The sequence below is a fragment of the Pseudophryne corroboree genome, chromosome 3 (genome assembly GCF_028390025.1).
Source record: "Pseudophryne corroboree isolate aPseCor3 chromosome 3, aPseCor3.hap2, whole genome shotgun sequence".
Classification (NCBI taxonomy): domain Eukaryota; kingdom Metazoa; phylum Chordata; class Amphibia; order Anura; family Myobatrachidae; genus Pseudophryne; species Pseudophryne corroboree.
This window is the reverse complement of record NC_086446.1, coordinates 732872158-732888340: the sequence shown is the minus strand read 5'-3', so window position 1 is coordinate 732888340 and position 16183 is coordinate 732872158. Positions and strand designations below refer to the sequence as shown.

The following is a 16183-nucleotide window of genomic DNA, read 5'->3' as shown; positions in this document are numbered from 1 at the left end:
GCTATTAGCAATCAAAAAAACACACACAAAAAAAAATTATTTTAATTTTTTATTAGATTGCGACAGCAAAATGAGACGGAATGAAATTGACGAAATTACTTTCGAAAAGCACTGTTGTCGAATCGACATTCTGCAATTGAATATACTTTTGTTGAAAAGCCGCATTTTGACCATTGCAGACATGTCGAATTTGAGAAATGTCGAATTGCAAAAAGTCGAATCTGAAACGGCAGGTTTTTTTGTCGAAAAGTACTGTATTGCATTGTCGAATCCAATTTGACAGGTTTTTTTTTGTCGAAAATGCCCCCGACCGCAATTGCATATACCCCTAAGTGTTAAATCTTAACTTATGTACATAGAACTTAAGTTTTCATAAGGTAATATTAACCTATATTTATTACCTAGTGCATTTTATTTGTGTACATTTTCGTATTTCTTTGTATTTTTTCTGCATGTTTTATGATATTTCACCTTTTTCATTAATAAGGAAAAGCCTATCCTTTTATCTTTGTCTTCACTTTTATAGCACCTGCTATTTTATCTTATATATGTGGTGTCTACGGTTAGCTTATTTTAGATTGTAACATTAAAAGTTAAGTTTAATTATTACCAATATATGCCTCAAGAGTGCCCTTCAGTAGAGTCTTTGCTCCATTTTGAACCTCGGGGGTTAGTCAGATGTCCAATGTTCAAGCAGTTTATCCAATTCTTCATCTTTGGAAGCAGCAGAATTAATAAAAAAGCACAAGTGGACTATAGTTTTAATCTCACATATATTTCTCACTTATTACAATTTTAAAAAAACATTATCATATATAATTAATTATAGTACATTTCTTCATTTTAAATATAGTAGCACTTAAACATTGTATATAATAGCAATTATGGGGCTGAATCAGTAAGGATTGCAAATTCTGCTAATTAGCAGAATACAGTATGCAATCCTTTTGTCCGCATGCTGGGGGCGGCCTTCCCCCCTTCATCAAGCAGAAATTGCGATTGCATTGCAATTTCTGCTTGATAGCAGAAATTAAGCAGAAATATGGAGGCCCGCCGCCATGTTTCTGATTGCGGTGGCTGAGCATGACGTCATACTGCCGCCGCGATCACGCCCACACCAAGCCCCCCATTTCAGCGACGCGGCCCCCGCTTGGCCGCCTCTGCCCCCCGCAACGCTCCGTCTCCGCCTAGGAAACGGAGCGTTGCCGCCTAACCCCCCTTCCTGCCCCCGCCTCCGCCTGATTGACAGGAAGAGGCTATCGCATTTTCTGCGGCCCCCCTGCAGAAAATGCAGGCGCAGGCGCCCGCATCTTTTTTTGTCATTTTTGCGGTTGGATTGCGTTTTGCGATCCAACCTGAATTAGGCCTTAGGCTCATTCCATTTGTATTGCTTTGCAAATGCTGGGGGCACAGATAACACATTGGGTGCACAAGTAATGCAAATGGGCTGTCATGGGATTCCAGTTAAAAAAAACTTGTGCGATAGCACAGAGCAAGTTGGGAGGAAATGTTTTTTGCTTTGTTTGTTTTTTCTATTTAATGCTGACACTTCTGAATAAATTATTGTAATTTATAAAATAAATAAATAAAGCAGGAGCCCGATCCAGCTGCAGCGCTGTATTTTACATGATATATTTCCTGTAGGGTATGTAAACATACTCCCGGATTTGAGGATGCACCTATCAGTATCTGGGCCCCGCGGCTGGCTCAATCTTTTTTGTGTACTGAGACGCCAGAGCCATCTGTAATGCATACGGGATCACAGATGCAGATAGTGACATACCCTGGATACGGCCGCAACACGTCTGCCTTTGTGCCGCCACTCCCTGTTACCTCCCCCAAACGGTCCCTTCCTGTCAATCACTTTGCAAATGAATCCTCAATGTGAGCAACTACGGTAATGGACATTGACGCATACGCAGTGTGACTAAAAAGCGCCACCTCCGAAGGGTGAGCCAGAGCCGCCACCCCAGGAGGGTTAGGGTAGAGGATGGGGGATGTGTAGAATACTTACCCCGTCCGGTGTCGGGATCGGCAGTGTTGGGATGACCGCTGTCGGTCATGTGAAAACCAGATTTCTGACCACTGGGATAACATTGCCAACCCTAATAAACAAAACAGGAATGCAACCCCTACCTCAAATGGGAGCCTGACTATTAGGGAAACACATTTGCAGGAAGACATTTGGGCACATGGCATGGGCTGTGAGTTTTGCCCTACTAGACCAACGCCCATACCCGCCTTGTGTTTAGTCCTTTCCTCACTTTCAGAATTGTTCCTCAAATTGTTCCCTGCTACTCCTCTAGACTTCTACTGACTTCACATGGGCAGCAGAGAGCAATGTGATTACGCTTTTCCTCAAGCCCTTTGCTGTCCCATGACTGCTTCTTCTTCTTCTTCTTCTTGACTCAATGTCATCTTCTGTCATAATTTTCCTGCAGGTCTTCTGTGTTGCCCACTGCTGCTTCTTTCTTCAGTCTGGCACTGTCTTCATTCTTCTTTCAGGTGATTTCTTGCTTCCTTCCAGCATCTTGTCTGGTGGTGGCTCATCTCTGCCTCTTCTCTACTATCTGCCCCTGTTTTCAATCACAATGCCTAATTAAAGCTATTGCAAAGGGGCATGACGGGTGACACAGTGAGCTGTAATTATCTCACTGGCAGTGCCAAATTCAAAAGTCAGGTGATGAGCTCCGATTGGCTCATTGCGCTGCCCTCTGATTGGGCAAAGTTGAATCTTTCCTGAATACAATGCTACAATGGCGCAAACCAGGCTGAATACAGTATAATGCTCCAGGTTCCAGCCATGGTGGCTTCTGTGCAACAGAACCGGGTGATTTCCTGCATGTAAGTTCCTTATTCTGGGGCCTCTCCAGCTGTGGATTTCTTTCCTGCTGGGCACCTCTTGCAGAATGTTCCACAAATAGAAATACATTCAACTCTGCATATCCCCCATAATGACAGATTTAAGTAAAAATTGCTGGTGATGTGGCGGTGTATTAGCTTCAGGGTGCCTGAACCATTAATCAGGACCTGGGTGAGTATGTTTGAGATAGGGGGTTGTCTAAAACTGGACTTAAACTTAAAAAAATGGAATTTGTTCTGGGTTCTAAAATAAGTGTATCTTCTTCTGGTAATTATACTAGGAAACATATTTGTCAAAGATGTTATAAGTTACAACAGAATATTGCTCCTAGGTCCTCGCACGTTGCTTTTCCCCTTGCATCTTCTATTTATCACAGCGGCCTTTTCTAGTTTACTTCCTGTCTCAATTTAAAGATTGATAGAGCAAGGACACGCTGTGTTATTCATACATAGAGCTGCTGAATCCTCAGGAACAGGTCCCTGTGAGCTGTTATTCATTCAGTATATGAACATTAATCCTCAACTTCCACTCAGTCAAGCGCTACAGTAACATAGAAACAGGTGCTCGGCCGCATCGCCAAGATGGCAGCCACGCTTTGTTATAGGCTGGAAACAATTCACTTCTGTCTGCTGCAAACACAATAAATTGTCCTGTCCTCGGGAAGGTTCTGTTCCGTTCTTTTCAAGTGAAGGAAATTACATTCACAGAAAATAGATTATTCTGACCAAATACAATAAAACTTTCCAGCTGACCTGTCATGTACACACATTGGAGGAAGCCATTTTGTAATCTGAAACAATACCCAGGAGAATACACCCACTAGGAAATGCTGTCACCACTGTGACGCAAGTCCATGAAATGGCTGCCAACACTGTATGCCGGTCAGAGACAAGTGCAGATAACCGTCTTACTTCTAATAAAAGCTGCCGGGATCTTGGGGGCTCATTTCGACCTGATCGTACGCTAGGATCTTTTGCTGCGCTGCGATCAGGTCAGAACTGTGCATGCATATGCACCGCAATGCGCAGGCGCGTCATACGGGTACAAAGCGGATCGTTGCAGAGCAATGGATTTAACGAAGAATCCGTTCGCACAGCTGATCGCAAGGAGATTGACAGAAAAAAGGCGTTTGTGGGTGTCAACTGACCATTTTCTGGGAGTGGTTGGAAAAACGTAGGCGTGTCCAAGCGTTTGCAGGACGGGTCACTTACGTCAATTCCGGGACCTGACAGGCTGAAGTGATCGCAGCGGCTGAGTAAGTTCTGAGCTACTCAGAAACTGCACAAAACTTTTTTTGTAGTGCTCAGCTGCACAGGCGATCGCACGTTTGCAAAGCAAAAATACACTCCCCTATAGGTGGCGACTATCTGTTCGCAGCACTGCAAAAAATAGCTCGCGAGCGATCAACTCGGAATGACCCCCCTTGTCTCTTCTAATATACCACATAAACTTGATAGATGTGATGACTTTAGACTTTTTTCAACCTAACCAGGGTATTAAGAGGTGGTTGCCATGGTCACCAAACAACCTGTACTCATAGACAATACTTACCTGAGCATCGGCATCACAAAATCACAGAGAAAATGGCGTGTGTGCCATTTTCCCAGAGATCTGCACTTGTTTAGTAATCACTGTGACACGGTCATGGGCGCCACGTTCACGGAGATCAACACATACACAGCAGACTCTGGCATGTCAAAAAAATTCGGGTTCCGCAAACTTGCTACTGCCAGCACTAGGCTTTGCAACATAACAGAAAAATGCACAGCATCATCTCATGTCCATAGTTGCCGACTTCTGGGCTGCTCTCTCTGGGAGAGAGCAGCCCGTCGGCTCAGCAGGGGGGGCGGGCAGTGAGGTGACGTGACAGGGGGCGGGCCAGAGGCGGAACGAGGCGTGGCTTCTGGACTGCGTCATTTAAGCCACGCCCCCTCTGTGTAATGCCGCGATTACCGGCATTATACAGCAGGGGGCGTGGTTACTCGTTAAGTGGGCGGCGGGCAGGGGGTGACCCGCGGATATCGGGAGACTTGCTGCTCTTCCGGGGGGCCGGGAGGGTCACCCGTTTTTCGGGAGCCTCCCGGCCATTCCGGGAGGGTAGGCAGGTATGCTCATGTCTCTTAGCACAGTGATAAGAAAACTCTTAATACATCCCAACCTAAGTCTTCCATGGAGGGATGAAGTAAGCAAAACCTTGACGCTTTTCTCTATCAATTTGGATATTTTCATTAAGAAAGAGAAATACGCCAAGATTGCATCATCACTTCTTAGATGAATTAGGGGGAGATGTATCAGACATGCAAAGGGTGTAGAAGGAAGGCTCTCATTATGAGACACCACATCTATAGAAAATAGCAAATCTCCTCAGAAAAATATTGGGGCTTATGTAATAGTGTACAAGATGCAGGCACTAGGGATGGCCAACGGTGGGTTACCATCGATGGTGTGAAACCATAGACACGGAACCATTGATGGATTTTGCTTTCTATGGACATCCCTGCTGCAGGGAATGGCAGTTGGTGGGCCATTTAGGGAAGGGGTCAGGACCTAGTGGGCCTTCATGGCTGGGACTAAGTTCCATTACCTTTCTGCCATCGATTACAAAACCATTCACCATCGGTGGCCATCCTTACTAGGCAGCGTCGCTATTCCAGTGAGCCTGCGCATATTTTTAAAGTCTGCTCTGCCTCCCCTGCCTTCCCTGACTGCACGTCACTGAAACCATTGCCAGCAGTGGAGTGTCTATAATGGGTGCAGTGTGTGCGGTGCACACAGGCCCCTGGGTCCAGAGGGGGCCCACACCGCACACACTGCACCCATTTCTTCTATACTTACCTTTTTGGTCTCCGTGTGTGGACCCCCTCCTCTCCTGTAGCCGACAGCGCTTTTAGCGCTCTGAGCTCTAGAGACACTGGCACAGTGCCAGAGTCTACAACGCATGCTCAAGTCTAAAAAAAAATGGGCGGGGCGCCATTTTTTCGAAGACCTGTGCTTGAGCTGTAGACTCTGGCGCTGTGCCAGAGTCTCTAGTGCTCAGAGCGCAGCCGGCTACGGGAGAGGAGGGGGACCACACGGAGACTATACCCTCCAACTGTACCTTTTTACTAGGTACAGTACCTTTTTTTTTATGGTCTGTACCGATTTTTGCCTCTCCAAACTTCCACTGAAAGTATAGGAAAAGGGGCATGACCACTTTCCCCGTGGCCACGCCCCTTTTCCTAATTTGTACGGATTTGTATGTGTAAAATGTTGGAGGGCATGGGAGACTGCACACGGGTTCCCTCCTCTCCAGATACCTCTGGCAATCAGCGGTGTATCTACAGTATTACTGATTTATAGCCCTTACTACAGGACTACAGTTCTAAATATAGTAATGATATATTGGGATTATTCTCTGTTTACTTGTCTAGAAAACCATGTAACCCTGTTGCTTCCACATTTGTGACAACCACCTGGAGAAGGGTTTCGCTGAGATTTCATGGGGGAAGTGCTAGGAGTGGTCTTGGCTTTTTGTAGTTCTACAAGTGCCAGTATACCTATACACTTTAGGCATGACAGGGCTTACAGAGACCAGGACCTGGAAGTATGTGGGAATTTAGGAGTATTTAGGCAAAGGAATAATGTATATACTGGGGCCACATTTTTTGGAGATTGTACATAACCCTTATTGACAAGATTTATGGCATGTTAATCTCTAAATTTTCCCACAGGTCTGTTTAAAATGGGAAATCCGCATCATTAAACAACAGCATATCCATGAAATGATTTGTGTTAACTTTTGACGGACAATTTACATACATTTATGTTTTTTTTCTAACCTATCTAGTTGTGAGTTGGATATTTCAACTAACATATTCACAGTCTAATCTTTCATGTCTATTTCCCTAGACTCAGACAGGCAGACACCACTGTTATCTGATGTTCATTTGTGCAAGGTTGCATCTTTCAAAGAGAAAAAAAGCCTTCTTGCTGCATCATGCAACATGCAGCCGTCCGTCTGCTGTGGAACTACACATACCAGCATTCCCTGCCACAGTTTTGCTATTATGACAAGGTAAAACGGTGGCAGTGCATGCTGGGATGTAAAGAGATTTGTTTTTTAAATAAGTGGATTAAAAAATGTAAGATTTTAAATGTATTGTGACCAGAGCTGGATTAAGGCTATGGGGGGCCCGGGGCACTTCAAACAGTAGGGCCCCTAATACAAATGCAGGCAGATGAATTACGCACATTGATATACACACGCACACACACGACCCAGAGCCAAAAATTCAAATTTTAGATAGGAATGGAATAAAATAGATGAAAAACAAAAAAGCAATTCAACCAGCTTACTTTTTACTCTGCTGCTGGTGACACGCTCATTCCTCTCTGTGGGGTATATTCAATTACAGTCGGATCCTCTCCGACGGAGAGGATCTGACATGTCAGTATTCAATTGCGGGCCGTTTCCGCCTCCCATTCCGACCATGCATTTCCGCCCTCTATTATGGGCGAAAATGAATGACTGCGGCGTGGTCAAAAACACATGGATTCCGCTCATTCATGTGTTTTTCGACTTGTTGGAAGTTCCGACAATTGAATATACAACTGTGTCTCCCCAGCAGGGGCTGGTTGGCAACTTTCAGCCTGGGTGGCAGACACAAGGAAGTGGCCCGGCTAGCAATGTGAAAATGAGTGTTACAATAATATTGGTGGTGTGGTTTGTGTAATGTGTGGTTTAAACAGCTAATTAAATATTATAAACATTGTTATGACAAAGAGCTATAAACAAATCCATTACCTACCAGCCCTATCTAACTGAAGCCCCCCCATACACCAGCGATGGGTTGGGGCAATTCCCTGATCCCTCAGAGGTCGCAGGGGATTGGGAATATTAAACATATTTATAAATCCAGATTCCCCCGATCTGTACCGCATAGCAAGAAGGGGGGAAGCAGTATCAGTGCACATAACATGCGCTGAGACCACATCCCCCAAATTGCCGCTTCATATCCCTCAGTTCTGTATTTGCACCTTGTGAGGGTCCCTGGTAACCACATTCCAATGCGGGAAAGTCACAATCAAGCTCATCATGTAGCGTAAAAACCCGCTATATGCAGTTCATACTGGACGCTGTAGTTATTATTTCACAACTTCACCACTTATTAGTGGTGTGCCCATGTTCAATCCGCTGGTGAAACACCAAGACCTGCACTGTGGTGGACGGCTCCCGACTGAGCTGGAGCACACTAACATCAACGTGGTCTGATAAGTGCAGCCCTAGTACCAAGCATCAGCCTTGAACTGTCTTCACCCGTGCAGGCTTTGAAACATAAAAGAGTATATAAAAATACTCTCTAATCCAATCTGTTCAGTCAAACTGACTTTCTCAAGGAGATATATATTTATATAAAGAGAGAGGGGTGTTGAGGCGGCACTCGGAGGACAATGCATCCGACATGTTTCGGGCAGCAGCCCATCGTCAGGGATGAATGTACAATACAATAGCGCTGCTATTTACTTTCATCCCTGATGACGGGCTCCAACCTGAAACATATGTCGGATACAATAAATACATATTAAATATCAACGTCTTCTGAGTGCCACCTTAACCCCTCCATATTTACATTCTCATACACCAATGGAGGGCACTGGAGCAAGTAGATGTGCATAAGAGGATGGAGTGCTGGGCTTCTCTTTCTATATACTGTATAAAATCTCCCCCAAAATGATAAATGCACATAATAACTGTGCCAGGCTGACCCATCTACTTAAAGTGCGAGTCCCAATGACCGATCTCCGGGGTAAGTATCAGAGCGCTGGGGGGGATTGTTGAGATGGAACTGCAATGGGTACGGGGTTGTTGGGACGGAGCCACGATGTCTGCAGTCTGACACCACAAGAGCACAGATAGATAAGTAGATACACATACAGTACATGCATACAGATATGTACATATATATTTACAGTTACACACACACTTAGTCAACACGACCATATTGTAAAGAACACCCCCTTTCAAAGTGTATCTGCTTCACAGTAAAAATCACCCCAGATACTTACCTGATTTATGAAAGGGTGGAGAGGATAAGAAGCAGGATGGACACTGTCACTGAGCCAAACGGCAGGAGAGTGGAGACCAGTGCTATAGGAGAGAGGAGGTCGGGAGACAGGAGAAGAAGGGCCAGCCTGAAAGGAACTCAGCTCCTTGATGGCTGGTCCCAGGTGAGAGGCCAGTCACGGGTAAAGCCAAACAGTGGCTAAAAGGATCTGGCTCCGCCTCCAATAATCCCGGACAGCTGATCAACCGTGTAGCCCTGACTCAACTGCTCCGCCCCCAAAGCTCTGCATTATCATCTGAATGACGCCGGACTCACTCCTAGTCCTTCCGTCCTCACTGCAGCGGGTGTCAGGCGTAGAGCAACCGGGAGTACAGTCTGTATGCCTCCCGCTCCCGGCCACTTTATATGCATAAGTGCAGTGTGGCTGCGGCCCTGTCACTGCTCCCCAGGCATCACGTACCCTCCGCAGGCTCCACCCTTCTCTCCTGCAGCCTGCGCGCCCAGCCGCAGGCTGCTGCTTCATACAGCATTGGACAGCTGAGCTGACGCTGTCCTATACTGCTATGCGGTGCCGGCGGCGTGGTTTAGGTTGCCAGGGCAACCTATAGGAAGACGCAGCGCAACAGATCGGATCAGTGACAGATCCGACCTGTGGCGGGGAGCCCTTTTAGAAAGGGGGGCCTGGGGTACTGACCCCCAGGGCCTCCACCCTTAATCCGGCTCTGATTGTGACTGTAGATGTATCAAACTTTGATAGAGATAGTGGTGGTAATTCAGCAGCAAATTTGTTAGCTAATGGTCAACACCATCGGGGTCATTCCGAATTGATCGCTCGCTAGCAACTGTTTGCTGGCTTGCGATCAGATAGCCGCCGCCTATGGGGGAATGTATTTTCGCTTTGCAAGTGTGCGAACGCGTGTGCTGCTGAGCGGAACGAAAACATTTTGTGTAGTTTCTAAGTAGCTCTAGACTTACTCAGCCCTTGCGATCATTTCAGCGTATCTGGTCCGGATTTGACGTCAGACACCCGCCCTGCAAACGCCTGGACACGCCTGCGTTTTTCCAACCACTCCCTGAAAACGGTCAGTTGACACCCATAAACGCCCTCTTCCTGTCAATCACCTTGCGTTCGGCTGTGCAAATGGATTCTTCTTAAATCCATCGCTCAGCAACGAACCGCTTTGTACTCGTACGACGCACCTGCGCATTGCAGGGCATACGCATGCGCAGTTTAGCCGCGGTTGAGATGATCGCTGCGCTGCAAAAAGTTGCAAGCGAGCGATCAACTCGGAATGACCCCCCCATGTGCACTGCAGGGGGGCAGATGTAACGACGGCGGGATCCCGGCGGGGAGGGGCTAGTGCAGCAAGCCCCTTGCGGGGTCAGTGGCGACCTGCAGTCGCCACGGGTTTTATTCCCACTCTATGGGTGTCGTGGATACCCACGAGTGGAAATAGTCCTGTTGTTCGGCATGCCGACCGTCGGGAAAGAGAGGGGGTGGGATGTTGTTGGAGGTCATGTGACCGTCGGTCTCCCGACCGCCGGTCACCTGCATACCACCCGATGTAACATGTGCAGAGAGAGTTAGATTTTGGTGGGGTGTGTACAAACTGAAATCTAAATTGCAGTGTAAAAATAAAGCAGCCAGTATTTACCCTGCACAGAAACAATATAACCCACCCAAATCTAACGCTCTCTGCACATGTTATATCTGCCCCACCTGCAGTGCGTAGTTTTGTCCTGCTAACAAATTTGCTGCTGCGATCAGGTCTGAATTAGGCCAAAAGTACTTCTGCAGTAACTGCCATTTTATGGACTGTGCTAGATAAATGATAGACAGAAGCAGATTAGTTCGATAGTCAACTTCTCCACGTTTTCTCTCTCTACGGTTTGATACATCTCCACTAATGTATTAAAGATTTGCATGCAAAGTCACCATTAGTGTGATAAAGACACTATTAATGTGTAGATATGTGTGCAGGCGCTCCAGGCTCCCAGCAGAGTGCAGGGGATCTGTGTCCCCTGCAGTTCCTGACTGTAGACAGCGCTAGTTGAGCAGCGTTGGTTGAGCAGTGGCAGCAGTGTCCGGTGCCGGGACCGTGCATTGGTTCCCTGCACCCGACCAGAGGCGGCGACGGGCAGCGGCGCGGCAGCAGCACTTTAAACTTGGCACCAATTTGGCCGCCAATGAGAAGCGCCGGCCGCGTCATTTCAAATCCGGCACCCTCCGCGAGCCAATCACGGCTCGTGGGGCGCCGGCCAATCACGGGCGGCCGTGCCGAGCCAATCAGCGCTCGCCGCGTCGTAGGCCCCGCCCCTGGCGAGTGATGTCAGACGCCGCCGGGAGGAAGAATAGGAAGGAGACGACGCGGAAGAGCAGAGAAGAGCCGGGCGGCGCTGAAAAGAAGAGGACACCGCGGGAAGAGCTCCGGTGACCGCAGAAGAGGCCAGAAGATGCCTGCATCCAGGAAGATGTCCAGCGTCGGCTGGACGCGAAGAAGAGGCGGCTGCGCTGCTGGCCAGGACGGGCCAGCGGCAGAAGAGCCCATCCAGGACTGAGAAGCGCTGCAGTGGTGGGGAGCAAAAGGGCTGTGAAGCTCCCCACTGCAGCCTTCTCCACCGTAAGGTAGGCCCTTCAAAGGCCCTACTTCTTCCTCCCTAGACCATCAGGGATCGTGGGGACAGTCAGGCCACAGGCCTGTGGGCAGTGGCGTAAGTTCGTCCAAGTCGCCCGGAGGCATGATAAATGTTTGTGCCCCCCTACATATACACACACATACCATATGTAGGGGTGGTCTTCAGTATGCCGGCTGTCGGGATCCCGGCGCACAGTATACCGGCGCCGGGAGCCCGACAGCCGGCATGCCGACACTTATTCTCCCTCGTGGGGGTCCACGACCCCCTTGGAGGGAGAATAAAATAGCGTGGCGAGCGCAGCGAGCCCGCAAGGGGCTCATTTGCGCTCGCCACACTGTCGGTATGCCGGCGGTCGGGCTCCCGGCGCCGGTATGCTGGTCGCCGGGAGCCCGACCGCCGGCATACCATACTACACCCCATATGTAGCTATCCGGCACTAAGGGTGAACAGTAGCAGCGTGCTCAGGTACCTTTCCCAATAGTAATATAGATACACATAGAAAGTGGACGCACTCCAAGTCAGTCATTACAATAAAACAGACACCAGGATACCATTATAGTACACCTACAGTGCTCCCTCACCTGCCAGCAGGTCTCGATGGAGATGCTTTGGCGCAGCGGTGTGCCAATATAATTAGTGTTCACTCTAGGATTTTTTTTAGGGCAGGGTGCTGATCACGGGGAGGGCACATTTTTCCATTCGGGAGGGCACATTTTTCATTCGGGAGGGCACATTTTTAAGTTGGATGGACAAGCTTTAGGTACATACTATAATGCTTGGTGCTCCCATTCCTACAGGCCAAAACATGGACAGTGCGCGCCGAAGGCGCGCTGCAAAAATCTAGGGTCGATGTTTCGTGGGGAAGGGGTGTGGCCACATAATAGTGGTAATTCACATTACACCACACGGTAGTGCACCTAATACACATTGCACCAGATAGAACCTCCTATACATACTGCGACAGGTAGAGCACGTTATACATATTGCGCCAGATAGAGAACGTTATACACATTGCGCCTGGCAGAGCACTGAGGCACACTGCACCAGGTAGAGAGCACTGAGGCACACTGCACCAGGTAGAGAGCACTGAGGCACATTGCACCAGGTAGAGAGCACTGAGATTGAAGTTTACAGCTGCAAAATACTTACAAGGTTAATTTAGTCCAGGGGGACTCTCATGTGCTTACCGGGTCCGGCGGCGCACGGCTGGGTCCGGCGACGTGGCGGGGTCCGGCAGGCAGCAAATAACGGGGCGGCAGGGCGCACAAAAACGGGCAGGGCGGGAATCAGCTGTCTAAAAAGGGGCAGGGCGCAGCGCCCTGTGAAAGACACCTAGCGTGAACACTACATATATATAAATAAAACACACAAACACCTCATTCACTTAAACACACACACGTCTCTTTCACTTAAACACACACGCCGCTTTCACACACACATGCCTCCTTCACTTAAAAACACACACGCCGCTTTCATACACACACACATGCCTCATTCACTTAAAAACACACACACGCCGCTTTCACACACACGCCTCCTTCACTTAAAAACACACACACACACGCCGCTTTCACTTAATCACACACGCCTTTCACTTACACACATACACATGCCTTTTACTTACACACACATGCCTTTCACTTACACACACATACATGCCTCACACACACACACACACACACACACACACACACACACACACACACACACACACACAGCGTGTACCCAGACCAGGTGTGTGCTCTGTACATAGTCCTGTAGAAATGCTCAAATGCCTCCTTTAATCTTTTCCTCTCACAGGCCCGTGGCATAATTCAGGCAATAGGACTGTGGGGACCATTAGAGGGCATTAGGCCCTAGTTCCAGTACCCCCCTGCCCACCTCGTCAGGTATATAAGGTGACCCTGGGCATTAGGCCCAGGTCACCCAACCGGCCGCATGTTAGGCAGGTGCTAGGTCCGTGGGAAAAAGTCAGGCCTCTAACCTATGCACAGTTAGGGGGGACTAGGCCCAATTAAGCAGCAAGGGGAAGTGGGGAAGTGGGTAGGCTGTACGGCGCCCACTCCCCAGTAATCTAAGGCAGGTAGGGATTTAAAGGGACAGCACGTTTAATCTTATACTGTGATATTGTGATGCGTGTTGTTACCGTGCAGGGCGAAGTGTTTGTTTTAAAGTTTGTGCATAGAGTTTGTGTTGCACCACCCACACCTGAACTAGTTTGAGGGCTCTGTTCATGTAGCTAGTGTAGCGGACGCACACTAGGGTAGTTCTTGGCCCTGCACGGCTGTTGTTTCACTCAGCAATCTCCTTCCCCCTAGGTCATCGTGTCCGGGTCCATTTGGAGTTCCAGGTCTGTCAGAGTTTCCATGACCTGAAGGTGAGAGGGTGCGGCGCCTGATAAGTAGTGAGTCTACACCGCACCGCCACTCTCACATTCAGGTCGTGGAAACTCAGACAGACCTGGAACTCCAAATGGACCCGGACACGATGACCTAGGGGGAAGGAGGATGCTGAGTGCCGTTCCCCCACCGCCACTCTCACAAATGCAGGGGGATTATTGTATAAATATACATATAGATAGATAGATATATCTATAGTATATATATATATATATATATATATATATTTATATATATATATATATATATACATATATATATATATTTGCACCATTGGTACTATTTATGATTTTCTTCAGCCCTGAAGCTCTCAATGAAGCGTGACATAAGTCAATATTCTACTACATTTCCTGACCCTGTGCCTTTCATTAATGGAACAGTAATTGCAGGAACATCAATATGCGGCCATGTTCCAATTATAATGACTCTAAGGTGGTCAGGCAGGGGGCCAATACACAATCCCTCCAACGTGGTGGTTCCCTAACAGTGATCTGAAACATTGTATCATTTTGAAATGACAGATGTTATAATTTAAATCGCAGATTTACACTACAGAATATTTGTTGTTACTGTGTGTATATAAGCGACGGCACAACCACAGTGTGATATATTACTGTATAACATTATATTGATAATTACGCTATTTTATATGGACGAATAAGAAAATAACAAAATCATAAAAGCAATCAGCATCACACAAGTGGACCTTTTACTACCCACTGAGCAATGTAAAAATGATTAAAGGACCTTTGTATAGCAAAAGAATAGCACTATGCAGGGCGGTTTAACAGAGGAGGGGGCCCATGTGCAGACTCCGTTCATGCCCCCTCTTCTCTTCAGTGTAGTCGATGCTGGCATTGTGCCAGCATCTGCTGTGAATGCGCAGGTGTAAGGCTCCGGAGCCTTACCTCCCGCGGGTGCTCCCGCGGGTTACCAAACCGCTGGTTGGCGTGGCTGCGGCGGCAGGGAGCTGCTGGCGGTGGGTCCTTCTGGACGGATGTGCGGCTGCCAAGGGCCGGGGGCCAAGGGTCTGGAGAGCCGGGCGCTGCGGTAAGGTCTTCTAGTGGTGACACAGTATAGTGTGTCAGAGACAGAAGCTGGCTAAAGCTGTGTGCTAACAGCTAAGTATGTCTCCTGTGCTGGGGGCAGCCATGTTGGAGACCAGAGTATTACCAATGAAGTTCCCAATCTGTGTCCAGCCAATCCTGCGTGTTCTCCTCTTACAAAAGGGGGCTGGCTCAGAGGGAGAGTGCCAGTGCTTCATGTTACCTCCTTGTGAAAGGTTCTCCAGCTCTGTGCTCCCAGGTTACTTCTGGTTCCCTGGTCCTGGTTGCTCTCATCCATCGGTTACCTAAATGCTGCTGCAGTCCTGCTGTCTAAGTCCGTTGCCACTCGTGGAAGCGCTCACGGTCTCCCAGGTCGTAGAGGAGCTCCAGGTGCTAACAGCGGTCCCCGCAGATGTCTTCATTTCTTCAAAGTCCAAGTTCTTCAGCCTCGTCTTTCAATCACAAACCACAGTCCTCATTTCTTCAAAGTCCAAGTTCTTCAGCCTCGTTTTTCAATGACAAACTACAGTCCTCATTTCTTCAAAGTCCAAGTTCTTCAGCATCGTCTTTCAATGACAAACTACAGTCCTCATTTTCTTCAAAGTCCAAGTTCTTCAGCCTCGTCTTTCAATTACAAATCACGTTCTTCATTTCTTCAAAGTCCAAGTTCTTCAGCCTAGTCTTTTAATCATAAAACACAGTCTTCAGTTCTTCTTTACCGGAGTTCTTCAGCTTCACTCTTCAAGTCATTTAACCATAGACTCTAATTCTTCCAGTTTCTTCAATTGCTCCAATATTTGTGTACAGCCTGATTATTCATTAAAACTACAGTTATCTTCCTACGAAGTCCTCCTTTTCTTTAAGCCCTCCGGCCAACGTTAACACTTAGTTTGGCTTCCACCCTATGAGGAGGAATTACATTCAGCCACCTCGTTTACTCTCCTCACAGGTAGCTGTCCCTTCAGCCAAAACTCGGTTGTCGGAACCCCAACTTACGCCGAGCGTGACAGCAGGTCTCTGGAAACATGGTACCCGCCATGTTCCCATGACTAATCTCTACTGCGCATGCGAAAATCACTGGGAAAATGGCCACTGGGTAAGTGTAACTAAACATGTATGCGGTGTGGGTCCCTCTGGACCCAGAGGCCTGTGAGCACCGCACACACCACCCATTATAGATATACGCCGATGGAA

At 47.9% G+C, this 16183-nt stretch overlaps 1 protein-coding gene across 3 annotated transcripts in view; it reads right to left on the bottom strand.

Moving 5' to 3' along the window:
* The window catches only part of CLRN3 (clarin 3), a 90931-nt gene extending 81428 nt beyond the window's left edge, over nucleotides 1-9503 (bottom strand). Inside the window, exons 1-2 of one of the 3 annotated variants that reach the window (XM_063962221.1) lie at nucleotides 8909-9503; nucleotides 611-714 (exon numbers count right to left, since the gene is read on the bottom strand). The gene's annotated coding sequence lies outside the window, so the exon portion shown is untranslated. The remainder of the gene's footprint in view (nucleotides 1-610; nucleotides 715-8908) is intronic. The other 2 variants (XM_063962222.1, XM_063962223.1) reach the window with 2 other exon arrangements.
* Nucleotides 9504-16183: the final 6680 nt, after the last annotated feature.